The following is a 15,128-nucleotide window of genomic DNA, read 5'->3' as shown; positions in this document are numbered from 1 at the left end:
AGCAGCGTCTGCCGCCCGGCTCTGCCGGGCAGGGGCTGGGATGGAGCCGCTTCTGGGCTTCGCACTTGTGAATGAATTTGTCCCCGCTAGTGACAAGAAACTTGTAGCACCATGTGTCTAGCATGCAACTTGTTCTCTTCCCATTGCACTCATGTCAGGAAGAAAATTGGATTCCAGTAATGATATAATTAATTGTGTGGACAAGGCATTGTGGCAGATGGTTTAGTGGGCACGGTGGTGTTAGTTGATGGTTGGACTTGATGATCTTACAGGTCTTTTCCAACCTTAGTGATTCTGTGAATTCACCCTAAAAATCTCAGCTCACATCTCATCACCAAAGCACACAGGGAAGAAATGTCTGGGAAGCACTTTCTGTGGTTTCAGTAACTCTTGGGACTGCTCTGCCCTCTCGGAGCAGGCAGGGCCCTTCGGGGACCTGAGCATCGCTGCCTTCACCTCGCTGATGCTCTGTCCCGGGCAGCCTCAAGTCTCTTAAATCTGTTTCTCCTCCCGCTGGCATTTGCCTCCCGGCAGGTCTCCACGAGAGGAGCACGTGCACCCCCAAATCAGCATTTCGGATATCACGGCAGCTGTCAAAGGGGTGTAACGGCAGCCTGGGTCCTGTACCAGCGCTGCGGGCAGCATGCAGCAGCAGGAGGAGGAAGCTGCGGGAGCCCGGGGAAGGCTGCGTGCCAGCCTGGATGCAGGCAGCGAAACGGGGGTGCTGGGGTGGCTGATGGGCGCTGATGCTGGTGGATCTGGCTGGGTTCCTGAGGCAGCATAGCCTGCGGGGGACAGATCCTTGGAGTGTCCTGGCGAGGGGCTGCCTTTCCCTTCTGCTCCCCCAGAGCTCTGCTGCTGCCTGGCCTTGGGGCCCCAGCGTGTCCCGAGGAATGGAGATTCAACGCTCCTCAGCGGCTCTTCAATTGCGCTCCATTGGTGGGAATCAGGTACGGGTTGCTGAATTGTCTGGAGGTGAAGGCAGGAATGCTCTGTGTCTCTGCCAGGTGCTTCAGCCAGCCGTTGAAGGCTTTCCACGGCTTGGTTTGAGTCTGCTTGTGCTTTGCCTCTCTAGGCATCTGTGTCCCGGTGGGGTTTGTAGCTGTTGCTTGGAGGCATCCAGCATGGCGCTGGCTGCCCTGGCACCGTGGGACATGCGCTCCCCTCGCCTCAGAGTAATGATGGGAACCTTGAGGGATGCCGGCATGCGCCCTGCCACACTGCTGCTCCAGCACCTTTCTCCGCCCTCCCCGGCTGCGGATGCGACCGGGCGGCTGTGCTGGGATGGCTCCTGCCCGGCTCCTGCTCCCACTGCCTCCATGGGTTGCTCTCCGCGAGCTTTGCCAACCAGTGCTGGCATTTCCCATCCTGAGCATGGTGGATGGAAAACGCATCAAAATTCATTTGTTCCCAGACAGAAGTTGCCGTTGGTGAGCTGCTGCGGCAGCTGAACTTTACTGATCCTCCGAACAAACAACCTGTCTGGGGCTGTGTTTGGAATCAGCAACGTGGGGCCCCGGGGGAGGCAGGAGCAGGCAGAAAGCCCTGCCTGATGCTTGCGCACAGCTGCCCGTGCTGCCTTCCCCCAGGAGCTGCGGTGGCTCGCTGGTGCCAGCACCGCCACATCCCCAGCTACTGGCACTGGAGGTTACTCCAGGTTTTCAGAGGTGAGGGGCAGGCGGGAGGTGTTGCAAGAACAGCAGCAGAGGAGCAAGAAGAGCTGCTAAATCTACCCCCAGCTCCCAGCCGTACGCCCGGCCCAGCCCTACCCACACCTGAAGCAGGGAGAGGCCACTAAAAGATGAAAATAAATTTAAAAAAGAAAAAGGGAGTTGGGTGCAAAAGCACCTGCACCAGCAAAATGCCCTTTCAGACTGGGAAATGGGCTCCCAAGATGCCCAGGTTTCAGCAGGGTAATCCTTGAGCCCGAACTTTTAAACCCACCTTATTTTTCCCATTATAAGGATCAAATTGTGACTGCCTGAGAAACCCCTAATTAAACAAAGACTCACCATAATATTTGCTGGGAGCTTGCCAGCCTTGTAATGCAGCGCTACCGCGTATCTTTATTAGCTGAAATGAGTATTTAGAGTCTCTGCCAAATTGCAAGCTGATAGACTCGTTTGAAAGTGGCACTGCAGCATCAGGCAAATGCTTCTGCAACATGCCGATGAGGCTTGGCCGCGGCAGAGGATGGCTGTGTCACCCTGAGTGGCAGGAGGGGGCTGAGAAGGCGCCCCCGGCGTCAGCCCCCCCCCGGCGTAGTGTGGCACCTTCTTACGGCAGACGCGACGTCCTGCTGATGGAGCTGTGCCTCGCCTTTTGGCTGGCGTTGGCCAAGCTGCAGGGCGCCTTCTCTTCCCGTGGTGGGGGGAGCGGTCGCAGCTGGGAGAAGCAGATCTGGCTTTCTGGCTATTACTGAAGCCAATTAACTTTTGCAATGCCTAATTGCAGGCTGAAGGAGCGGTGCCCAGAGCGATGGGGAGCCCCTGAAAGAGCCCCTTTGCAGAGCACTTGGAGAACGGGGGCTGCTTGGGTGCGACCAGCGCATCACCCAGCCTTGAGGCTGGCGAAAACCCCGGGCCAGCTGCGCCAGCCTGCTGCACGGTCCGGCACTCCTCAGGGCGATTATAATGTGGAAAATACTTTCATTATCAATTAACCCACAACACATGGAAGGACGGTTACACTATGAATTTACTGGTGTACGGTCTCTGTGCTGGACGCAGCTGGTGGTGCTGTCGGAGCCCGGGGTGACCGGCAGGCCAGTGCTGTGCCTTGCAACACCAGGGAAAACCACCGCTCCGTTGGCTCTGTAAGAACTCCTGCGAATTCCCTGAGGAGCCTGGTGGGGCTGGAGGAGGAGGGCAGAGAAAACCCAGCGGTCCAGGGCAGCTGCCTGTGGGGTGGCTGCTGGCACCGAGATTTAAGGGAGCAGACTTTCCACCTAGGGAATCAAAAAACTTTGGGTTACAATGGATTGCCCTGGCGTTTCCAGCTGGAAGTGTTTTGATTCTCAAGTCTGAAATGAGTTTTTATTTTGAAATGCATTATTAATTTTCTTTTGAAAGGTCAAATTCTGAATGAAACGCTTTAATTCACCCGAGATGAATTTATTGGGTTTTGTCTTTGGCAGGCACATGGTACCTCAACCCGCCGGCTGCATGTTGCCGCCCAGTCGGGTGCGGGCTCGGGCAGCAGGCTCAAGCGGCCGCGGGATGTGGCTCACACCACGGGCACCGCCGTGGCCACCACCAGGCTGCTGGCAGCTGCGCGGGAGCCGTGCGGTGGGTCATCAGCTCCAGGTAACTTTTCTACCTTTCAGACTACTGCTCTGCTCACTTTGATGCACGCAATGCGAAGCATCATATGTGTGTATATGTGTTACACGCAGATGTGGCAACTTTGTTTTTTTCTCGAGGCACCTTCAATGAGGTTGCACAAACCATCTCTGGCTGCAGGTTCAATAATTGCTCTCTCAGGTTCCAAGCACCGCACGTCTCTTCCTTTCTTGGGTACATTTCACCCAAGAGAAGCTGAATGCCCTCCTGTGCTCTGTGGCCCCGGCTGCCCTCGGAGGAGGAGCCCTTCGGATGCACCAGCAGCGTACGGGCAGAGGAGCCCCTGGCTCCGCGAGTTGGGTGAAGGCAGAGCATCTCCTGGGCTGCCGGCTCTCCCCATCGCCCTTCCCGGGGAAAGGTGCCTCCGAGTGCAAGGGGAGAGCGAAAATGTGCCGGAAAGTGAGGAGAAGGCGTGGGAGCCGCTGGCCAGGGTTGCCAAAGATGATCTCGACATTTTTGTGCCATTAGTGGGACAAGTGACCTTTTCATCCCTGCCTGCTCCTGCGCCAAGCGGCTGCATGCTGGGGGTGCTGGCAAGCACCTGCAGCCTTTCCTTCAGCACAACTTGAAATACTTTGCTCCTTATTAGAAAAAGCGTTTCAGAAAACCCGTAGAAGTTTACTCCACGGAGTTGTTGGGCTTCACAGTGAAGAAATAGTTGATGGTAGTAATAATGTATTAGTTTTAAGACAAGCAAATTACTCCAGAGGTGACAGCGCACCGTGGAGATGGGTGTTGGGCTCCTCCCGGGCGGCATGGGCTCCTCTGGGCTTATTGGCAGGGTCAGCCAAACCCAGCCTGGGTTCTGCCCTCCCCTTTCCTCGGGACGGTTGTCCAGAGGAAGAAATCTGAAAACCAAAGATCCAGTGGCTGAGGTGCAAAGACAGCATCCCGGCTTTCCTGTGGCGCAGCCGGGGCCGTGCCCGGATCCACTGCCCCAGGCAGGGTCCTGGCACCTTGTCTTTTAGCAAAAGCTTTCTTTTGGAAGTTTTATCTTCAAGGATCATTAATTTTCCTACCCGAGAAGGAAGAAAAGGTGTTTCCAACAGCATGTGAACCTATATTCCCTGTGGCTGCTGGTACCAGGACCAGTGGATGTTCGGTGTCTGAAGCCAGACGTGATTCCTGGTTCTCGCCTTCCAGAGGGAATATGCTAAGGAGTATTTATTATTAGGCCGATTACAATTGTCTCTTATCCTCTGGAAGTTCAGGCCCTGTACTTCTCTGAAGTGAGGTGTAAGATGTTCTTCTGCAGAGAAAAATCCCCTTTTGGTTATTAACATGTAGCCCAAACACGGCACAGCAGTCCCAGCACTGGAGTTTGGGAGGTTTATTCCCCATCTCCCCCACAGGTCTTCCTGAAAGTGCACCACCAACTCGATAAAAAACTGATTTAATGGTTACAAAACCTGGAGATAAAGCTGCCTTTAATGGCTTTCTTTAAGATCAAGGCTGTCAAATACCAGGCTCAAAATCCTTTCTACAACAAGAGCAACTATATTAAGTGCACTCAATCAAAACCAGGCTGAAGGTTCCATAAGTGAAACAATGGCTGTGGGAAATGCATTTTATTAGCATCTCCAGCAGAAAGGAGGGCTGGCAGAAGAGATGAAAAGCCTCCGAGCTGTGGCTGCTGCACTCCCATTCAGCTTCGATGGATGAGATGTGAAGGGCATTTTCAAAACATGTCCTCGCTATCTAATCAGCTCCTGTTGGGACGAGGGTGATGGGAGCCATCCTGCTGAGCTCCGAGGTGAAATAGCCTAACGGTGGCCTTTGCCTGGAGGGCGTTGGATGCTCTTGGGAAGCACCTCTGCAGCCCGGGCTGCAGCAGCCGGACCCACGGTGAGGGGATCCTGACAAATACACATCAAAATCCGCCATGAGCGATGTTGGCTGCTTCCCCGTGGAGCTTGTCTCCTGCCCGGGTTTAAAGTCAAGTGGGGCTTCCGAGTTTGCAACGCTCCAAGGGTTTCTGGGGTCTTTGGTGGGACTTTCTGCAGCCTTCGGGTGAAGGAGACGGGGCCTCTCTCCCACGGACTGCTCTGTGCAGGTAGAGCAACACTGAAACGCAGATTAGTTTTTAATACTAATTTGCAGCTACATAATGAGAAATTTGTAGCATTTGTAAGCTGCCGGTTGCTGTTAAATCATTTCCCTTCTTTCTGTCCCAGGCTTGACATTTGATGAAGAATTGAGGCTTTGTGTTCATTTACCAATTAATTTATTGTACAGAGGTGGGAAGCAGCGTCCACCTTAGTGAAGGTCAATGGCATCGAGTGTTTACTTGTTATTTCCAAATACTATTAAGCTTTTTAAATAAACTGTGTGGGTGCTGTAGGCAATGAAACACCTCTGGCGAGGCTGCTCCTGCAGCAGCTCCCAGCGGCTGGCGACAAGGCGTTCGTGGGAGCGAGACCGCATCCTCTGGCTTGTCAGCTGGAGTCCAGCGTGGAGGTCTCCAAAGCAGGTACAGCAGAGTGCACCCCCGAATTCACGCTTAGAGAGCACTTGATTTTAGGGACACAACGAGCCAAGCACTGACAGCCATTCGTCACTTCCCAGCCCAGATTAACATTTGATTCGTGCCCGGCTTTCCTCCGGCTTGCCACCCTCCTTGCTCATCCATGAGGTGTTCACCGAAGCTGCTCCAAGACTCCTCCTGAGGAGGTTGGTTTTGCCTCCTGCAGAAAGACCCGTTTATTAGGTTCTGTAAATCTATTCAGCTGGTAGCTGGTGCATGAGGAGAGCTGACGATGCCAGGAGGTACGGCTTATCAAATGTCACACAGATCTTATCTTGGGGGAAACATACTTCAATAATTAAATTAAATGAAAAGTTCTGGAATAAAAGCCTCAGAGGCTATGGCCTTCTGTTTATCTCCAAAATACGGATGGAGTGGGAGATGGGAACGGGAGATGCCAGAGGGCGAGGCCAGGTCTCTGCTAGTTTTACTGTGTGGCTCCGTGTATGATGGAGCGTCTTATACTTCCATGCTTTGTATTTTCTCCCTCAGGAAAGGTGTGTCTGGTCCTAAAGACCAGACCTGCAAGTTTGCTGAAAACCAGCCCTGTGCAAATCGCCTGGGGGGCTGTTACCAGCATCTCCAATGGTGCCAGCCGAGGAGAAAACCTGCTGCGGGGCTGCCGGGACAGCCGGAGGGGCAGGGGCTGCCTGTTCTACCTGGAGTGACGTCAATGGGTTATCCACTGTGTGCCGGGTGGACCAGGCTTTGCTTTTACAGCTGGAAATCTCTTAAAATTTCTGGTGAGTCACCTCTTGGCATCTGACATGGTGTCACCCAGGGTTTCGGGAACAGCCGTGCTGTTCTACCCGCTTTGCTGGAGAACGGCTGTAAAAGAGAATTGATTAAACCCATCCTCTGCCTTCAGCATGGGTTTAGATTCCACTTGGGATGGAGGCTAGCATTTACATCTGCTGCTGAGGGATAATTCCAGGATTACTCGCTGCCAGCCCTCGCCCAGCACGAACCCGGCTGCGCAGGCGTCAGCTGCAGGCGGGGGCTCTCTGCCCCCGGCTCCCCCCGCCTCTGCCAGTACGGCGGCACCCCCCCCCAGTGCCACCCCTGGTGCCCCCGGAGATCTGCGGGAGGGAACCCTCTGCTCGGCCTTGGGCGTCTCCGGCTGGAGCCTGTTGGATGATGGGTGCTTGAGCATCGCCAACAGTCCTGGGCTCTGGCTCCGTGCAGCATCCCATCCCATCCCAGTTAATTGTTGGTGATTAACTCCAACACTGGCAAACTGGAAATAATTAATCTGGCGTCTCACCTCCTCCTGGGTGAGTCCCGCATGCTGCTGACAGCAGAAGACCGTGGTGCAGCCAGCGCTGGCATTTTGGCCCCGGGAATACCTGCCCCCAAACCAGAGGCCTGCATCTTTCTCAAGAACAGGTTCTGCAAACTTGGGGTGATTCGCTGGGTTGGCAGCCAGTGGCTGAGGTGCCCGCAGTGTGGGGACAGCAGCGGGCTCTGCCTTTGCCTGTGGTGCACGCCGGAGGATGCTCTGAGCTCTGCCTGCGCGGACCATCTGCCCCCTCACTTCAAATTAACAGGCAAATTAAGAAAGAAAAAAAATAATCAAAGTCTTTTCATGGATAATTTGTGCACAGAAAAAGGGGCCAAATGAATTAAATAAATCCCTTGCCCAGCTCGGCTCCCTGCCTTTCAGAAGCAGGTTTTCAAGCCTAATGGTATCAGATACTCTTTTGGCACCCATTTTCGGAGAAGCATCCCACCCCTGCTGCTTCTTAATGCAGCTCATCTCCTGCCGATTGCTCCCAGGGTCTCAGCCAAATCAGCACTTCAAATTAAAGCCTTCCCTGCCGCTCGGCATGGGTTTCCATGGAGATCTAAGCGGATGCTCCTTCTTCCTCCGGAGCCGATGGAGAAGCACCCTCCTGGGGATGGCCCGTGGTGGGGGCCCAGGGGTCCCTGGGCATCCAGCGGCTCCGCAGCCGCGTCTGCCACGTGCTGCCGTTGGTGGACCGGGCGTCTTTGGTCCGGGCATACCGGCGCTGCTGCAGCTCCTCTGCTTTGCCCGTAAAGCACTGGGCTTGGCGCCCGTGCCCACCACCACCGGCAGCCATGCATGTGCGGGAGGGAGGTTAAGAATAGCTTGAGGAATGCGGGTTTCTCCCCGGGCAGTCCCAGAGGAGTTCCCGGGACCTCTCCTTACCACTGGTGTCTGCGCCTTGTGAAAAAACGTCATCTCCTCCCCAGCTATATGTTTCCTTGTCAGTGCCGATGCCCTTTCTCAGTGCCTCACTCCACACCGGTACATCCCACGCTGAGCAGCTCCTTTGCGCACGTGCGCCTGGAACAGGCTTTCAGTTATTCTCGGACATCAGAGCTGACCCCCTCCCCGGCTCCCTGGGGAGCCTGGCCAGCAGAAGCACTTATCTTCAGGTGGGGACCAACCTGACCCTTCCACTGAACAAGAATCAGGTTGATTTTTTTGTAGCATCTGTATTTAAAGTATGTACAGTCTTTGTGGTCTGAAAATAGGTTTCCTGAGAGCCTGTGCATTGCACAGAGCTGTTTGGCCAAGGCTGGGCCATCGCAGGCGGCGGCGGGTTCGGTGGTGGAAATGCCCTTGCATGCGCGGCTGAATTAGCAAATAGCTGCAAGATCTAAGAAATGATAGTAATTACAGGAACAAAATTGTTATTAATGTACTAATTTACTTGGGAGCCAGGCTTTATGTAATTACACTTCAGGATCAAGATAAGGTTAATGCATTTACCTTCCTGGGTATTTATAGACATTTTGAATTGTTCTTCCTCTGCCATAAGAAACAAGCGTGCGTGCTCCTGGCAATGCGGCGGCGGGACCGTGCAGCTGCATGGGTCCATGGACAGAGGAGGAGACGGGGGCATGGGCAGGTTTGTTGCTCTTTGCTAATATTGCTAATGAGGGGATTCCAAGCAGCGGTTCTCCAGTGCAGCGTGCAACCCTGTCTGCACGTCAGGGCATCCCAGGCTCAGCTGCTTCCTGGAGCCTCTCAGAGTACGTTTAAATGAGTTTTCCATGCTGAGTATGTCGGAGGGTGAGCTGGCATTTGACTGCCTGGAAATAACCCCCTGACCTCCGGGCTCAGCAGCAATGATGTAGCCGTGCAGGGGTGGCAGAGAGACTGGCAAACTGGACCTGTTCATGCTTAACACGTTAAAAACTTTGCAAGCAACTCTGAAACCTTCAGATATGGGTGAAAAGCTTCTCCCTGGGATGATGCCTTTCCCCATGCTGAGCCCTTTTGAAGCCACGAGAGAGCTTGGCTGCAGCATTCGTCTGCAAGACGGTGAGTCCTTCGGCAGCCGCTGCTCACGCCGCCATGGCCACGGGTGCCCTAGAAATGCCAGGCTCGAGAAGGGCTGCTCGCCCATGGTGGTGGGCAGCGGGGAGCCCGGGGACCGGCGGGGTGGGCGCAGAGGCATGCGCAGAGCCATGCGCTGCAGCCCCGGGACAGGCTGCTGCCGCCCCGCTTTTAAGCATCACTCCGTTGCGGGTGAGAAAAGGGAAAAGCAGAGCAGGATCTGGCAGACCCTGGAGTCTCCCTCCTCAGGGATGCTCCGGCTTCTCCCCGGAGCTCCCTTTGTCGCTCAAGCCCGCCTTTATTAATGTCATGCTGGGAAATGTCAGCTGGGTTTGCCAGGCACCCCGCAGCGCTAAACCCTCCCGGCTGCACCGTCCGCCTGAAAGCTGACGAGCCCGTGCGGCGCGGTGCTGCTTGCTCGCAGGCCACTCTTGAGCGGCCACCACGTGTCACCGGGGATATTTCTCCTGGTGTCACACGGGGAGGACAGCAGCAAGCTGCAGAAGGTCAGAGCAGCCCTGGAAATACGTATCTGCATGGGGACGTATGTATTTTTGGCTGCTTCGTGATTCGACACGTATGCTGCTAGTTAAAAGGCTGGAGAGACCTGGACACAGGTAACCTTTAAGAGCAAGGGAAAGGTTTAGTTAGGTTACATTAGGCCTTAAGGACCCCTCAGCTTGGCCTTTTGCTAATTTATGGGGAACTAAATGTGAGTGGTTGTGGGTAGTCCAACGCTTCCCCCTCTGCTGCGGAGGAGCAATCAGAAAGGGAAATCTGCCAAAGCGGAGTTGATGGAGCTGAGCAAAGTCTAAAATAATTTCCCTGGAAATCAATGCAGAGATTTATTCCTCTCTTTAAAGGGGAAGGAAAGACTGTTCTGGGCTGTACGTCAGGCCCGTTTAACCACATCGTGTAAAACCATTTTTACAACAAACATAAGTTTGAGTTATGTGTGTTATTTTTGCTAACTGTTTGCACATGGCTGAATTTCACGATGACAGAAGTAAGTAACTGCACAAGGTTATGCAAATGAAGTACTTAATTAAGTAGGAGTCATATGAAATAAATTCCAGCTCTACCACATGCCCTCTGTTTTTCCTCCCAGTCTGCGTCGCTTCTGAGTGATCGGCTCCCGACTGGGAAACCCTCTTCCCAGGGGCATGACGTTGCTTTCCCACCCTTGCTTTGGAGGAGGTGGGAAGAGATGTCCCCGTCCCCATCCCTGGAGCTCCCTTGTGCTGTCCCAGCCCGTCCCCTCCAGTCCCCAGCCCATCCCCACCAGCAAGATGCTCTGCTGAGCCACCCGCAGCTCTCTTTCCTCCAGACCCCATTACTCACCCTCGAAGACTCCTCATATGTTATCAGGCCCAGATGTTTCCCACTGTATGCTACAAATGTTAATTATCTCCTAATTACTTACTAGCAGAGGCTGGGCTGGCACAGATGGGGGCGAAAGCCAGCCAAGGGCATTTACAGCCCTGGGTGGCAACACATGAACTAACAGCTGCTTCTGGCGAGGAGTTTATTGGAGTTTCTTATTGCCCCCCCGATTCCCAACATTTACCGAAGAGTTACCTCAGCGGTCCCCCGGGATGGTGATGCCCGCGGGGATGCGGGATGTGACCGTGCAGAGCCCTCTCTGCCAGCTGAGCTCCCCTGGCACTGCCGCTGTCTTGAGCCTGGCACGTTTGCCTGCTGGTCGTGGCCGCGGGATTCGTAACTGGGGCCTTGGTGGTCAGCTTCGTGGTCAGCTGCAAGGATGAAATCCCAGCGGGCTCACGCATTATTGGAAACGGAGGGGCTGAGGGTTTAAACAGCTGGATCCCAGCTCATGTGCGGCAATCGGGAACATAACTCTTCTTGGCACTGCGGTTTTATTGATCCTCCTGTAATACACGGGGCTTCGTGCATTTAATTCTATCAAGTGAGGAAGAAGAATCAGCACGTGGTCACTTTCAGGTCAGGGACACGTCCTCTTCTATCCAAATAAGCATCAGCCCGCCTCACTGCCTCGCCTCCGCAGTCACTGACTGCGAGGGCCCCTGAAAGCCATCCAGAGAAAGCATAAATATTTGTTTCGGAGCAGCTATAATTCTCCCCGCTGCGATTAGATATAAAAAGAGCGCGCCGTGCTAGCTTTCATTTGCAGTACATTATTAATGAGCGCAGGCAGGGGAAGGAGGGGATGGCACCTTCCGCAGGCAGCTGCCTGCAGCAGCGATGCTGGGGGTGGGCGCGGGGCCGGGGTGGTCCGGGGGCTCGGAGGGATGCTTTGGTGGAGGTGGGATGGGCGGCGTGCAGCCCTTCCTGGGAAGCGTGGGGAATCCTCCTGTTTGCATGCACATTGCCAAAGATCCGTCGGGAGCGCGGGGACAGGCAGCGGGTGCCTCCAGCCCCGAAAGTTAGGATGAAGTCTGAGAAGAGATGCGCACCGTGATAAAAATCGCTATAAAGCAGGGAAAAGACACTCAGGCCCACGCATCTGTTGGCAGAAATTCCCGTGTGACGGAGCGGGACGCATCAATGCCAGGAGCGGGTCTGGATCCTGCAAATGCTTCGGCGTCTCCAGGGTGTTAACTCTGAACATGTGGAGAAGCGTTGCAGGTTTGCAACACTCCTCCAGAGGTTTGCAACACCTCGTCCAGAGGTGTTATGCTGGTTTGCCTGATGATTTCGCAAATACCTGTTTCCCGTGAAATATCGTCTCTCCTTCCGCATGGAAAGGCTGTTTTGTTCCAATCCGCAGCAAAGAATGATGAAATCTATTACTGCCAATGCACTGCAAACGTCTATGGCACGGCTCAGGAGCTCGTATTTCCTCCTAGAGACTGATAACTTGGGGGCTGCCGGCTTCTGTGGAGTCTTTAATCTTCTGAAGTGCCACATAATTTAGATAAAAGAGGTTTGGTAAATTTCTGCCTCTTTTTCTGGTGTTCAGAATTCCCCCAAACCCAGACCTCGGTCCATCGCTCTTTCCTTGTCTGCTCCCGAGAGCGGAGGGTGAGGTGCGCAGCGCAGCCCACCCCACCTTCGCTCCCCCTCACCCGCTGACTTCTCCCTTGCCTGCCCGGGGGGGGTTAATAATTGCAGCGGGACTCGTTTCACTTCTCGTGCTTGCTTTTGAGTCCTCTTGTCAGGAGAAGATACAAATTCTGATTGCTTATGGTAATTGTGCTGATGACTGTCCCGGTGGCACTGACCTCATTTCCAGCCAGGCCAGGATGCAAAGGGGGTGCTTTTCTCTTACAAAGATGCAAAGCGACTGTTTTTTTCTCTTATAATGAAATAACGTGGCGGTGAGGATGATTGCCTCCTCCCGTCCCTGCGTGCTCCCGTGCAAGGCAGCCGCAGAGGGGTCCAGCCCCCGAGCTGGACCTATAAAGCCGCCCAAGCCCAAAGCCCCGGCAGAAGGGAGGATGCGGGAGGCTGGGGGGGAGCTGGGGGAGCTCATCGGGGTGGGGGCTGCTCTGGCGTAGCTGTTAATTTGAACGCAGCATCGCACAGATGGGAGTGGAGGAGCCAAGCTGCCGCCAAGCACCATTTGAAGCTCCCTGAGCATTTTGCATGCTAAGAAAAAAAAGATGAAATCCTGCTGGCAGTTAATGGAGTATTTGTTAAAAATATCCCTCTTTCCCGATGTGCAGAATTTATTGCTCTTCCTCTTTTATTTCCCCTTTCCCTCCTGACAGCGTTCCCTCATTTGTTACCCTCTGGAGGTCCATGTTTTAATTGCCGTGGTCAAACCTGCCATTGCTGCCTGCGGAGCCCCGGCCGCCCCCCGCTGAGGGGGCACCCCGGGCCAGGAGGGATGTGGGGACAGCCGGTGCCACGCCGGCACGTGGCAGTGCCTCGGGACGGACCCGACCCCTTGGCCGGGGCACGTCCCGGACCCGACACTGTGTGTTTGTGCCAGCACTGACAGGTGGGAAGAAACCACCGCTGACCTACATTGTTTTAAAAACCTTGGTCCGGGAGCCCGAATATCCTCCCTGGAGCCTGCAAAATTACTTCGGATTTAAAGCTAACCCTCCCATATTAAATGCTGGCATCTCACAGCGAGTCTGACCCTGCGTGGGCTGCAGAGGCTTCGTTTGCAAAGCGAGCCCCGGGCAGGGAGCAGAGCCGCAGCTCTTTTAATTGACTTCTCTTGCTCTGCCGCAGGATTCCCAGGGGTGGGATTGGAAAGGCTTAAAGGGGGGAAATGACTTGTTTGGGGAAGTTACAGCCCAAATTGAAGCCATCTGTGATGCCGCACAGTTTCTGCCATCCAGCACATCCCCAAGCTGTCCCTCGTGCTAAATCATCTCGCCGTGGCAGCCGTGCTCGTGTCACCGCCCTCCGCCCACTGCGGTGTTAAACGGGGACCAGGCAGCGCACCGCTGGGGCGGCACCTGAGCACGGGCTGGAAAAGCCTCGGCCCCTCCGGCTGAAAGCTGGCCAGCTTTGTCAACACGGTGCAAATATTATTTGAAAGAAGCCAAAACAAACACAGCCAAGCAAGCAAAAAGAACAACTTTTGTGGAAGCTTTATTTTTAGCTCTCTCCAGTGCAAAAAACAAATTAAAGACAGTCTAAAACCCCACCCCCCCGAACGCAAAGAGTTGGAAGCCAAATGTCACTGCAGCTTTGATCCCCTCCAGAGGAAGCTCTGGTGCTATCAGTTTAGAAGCATTAGATTTGCATATTCATGTCCCCTAATTTGCTCTTCAGGGGCTGAAATCTAATAACTAATGAAGAAAGTCTTCCTGTTCGTGCAGAGGAAACCCTGATTATGTCACAGATGCGTTAAGAAAAATAATCAGACATAAATAAGTAAGTGTCCCAAAGAAAAGTCTGCCCGTAATTAAAAACTTAGCACAGACAAAAATCCCTTCTATGCACACCCAAGGGACGGGCCGATGGACCTGCGGCCGCAGGGTGGGCTGGAGGTGGCCGTGAGTGGCCGTGGTGAGACCGAGTCCCCAGTGCCGGGATGTGCCCGAAGGCAGGGGGGCGAGGAGGGATGCTGAGGGGGGAGGCTGAGAGGGGATGCGGAGGGGGCCGGACACCTGCTTGGCTGTACAGCAGTGAGAGGCACGGAGCCGTGTGACGGGAATGGGCTGGTTTTCGGGAGCGGGGACCGACGCTGCAAGCACCCAGGGACCTGCCGTTACCAGCACGAGCTGCTGAAAGGCTATTGATGGGGGCTGGACGACCAGTCGACTTGAACAGCTATGCTGCCAAGTGATGAATCCCTTCTGTTCGCCCTTAATTAAATTTCTTTTAGCAACACAATAGCTCAGTTTTATGCCTGCCATTTATCAAGAATTAAAGTTATTGGCATCGTTGGCAGGGGCATTGATTATGAGACGGCAATAAGGCTTGCAGGAGGCGGTGATTGCTTGGCATCCTGCTGCACAGCCGGTCCTCATCCCCGAAAATGGAAGTGCGCAAGAGCCCCAGGAGCGCCTGTATCTGTCGGAGCTAACGGGACGTGCGGGGATCCAGTGCGACCACTGGATTTGATGTGACTTCCCGGAGCTGTGGAAGTTCAGCCATTGCAAGAGGGAGCCGGTTCAGGGACTGCCCACAGCACATCGTGGCAGGACCATCGTCCTCTTGCTGCTGCTGCCATCGGAGCAGAGTTCATAGCTATCTCAAGAAGAGGTGAAGACGCACTGAGCTTGAACCATGTGTTACCATTTATTCCTTGCAGTGTCTGGAGTGCTCTATCTGATCTGCAAGGGCTGTAATTACATACACTGTTGTCAGTAGCAAATAAAGATTAAGTTGTCAAAAAGATCAACAGGTTGGGTTTAAGGCTGCTGCCGGAGGTAGGAGCCGTGCGGTGATGAGAACTGCCCGAGCACCGGCTCCCAGCTGCACTGGCACCCTGCTTAATGGAGAGGGGGAGCTCCTGGAGGGAGAACGTGCCCCTGGTTTGGCCAGAGCCAGAGTGCGAAAGCAATCCTGT

Source organism: Gavia stellata, chromosome 27 (assembly GCF_030936135.1).
Source record: "Gavia stellata isolate bGavSte3 chromosome 27, bGavSte3.hap2, whole genome shotgun sequence".
Classification (NCBI taxonomy): Eukaryota; Metazoa; Chordata; class Aves; order Gaviiformes; family Gaviidae; genus Gavia; species Gavia stellata.
Note: the sequence above shows the minus strand (reverse complement) of the source record.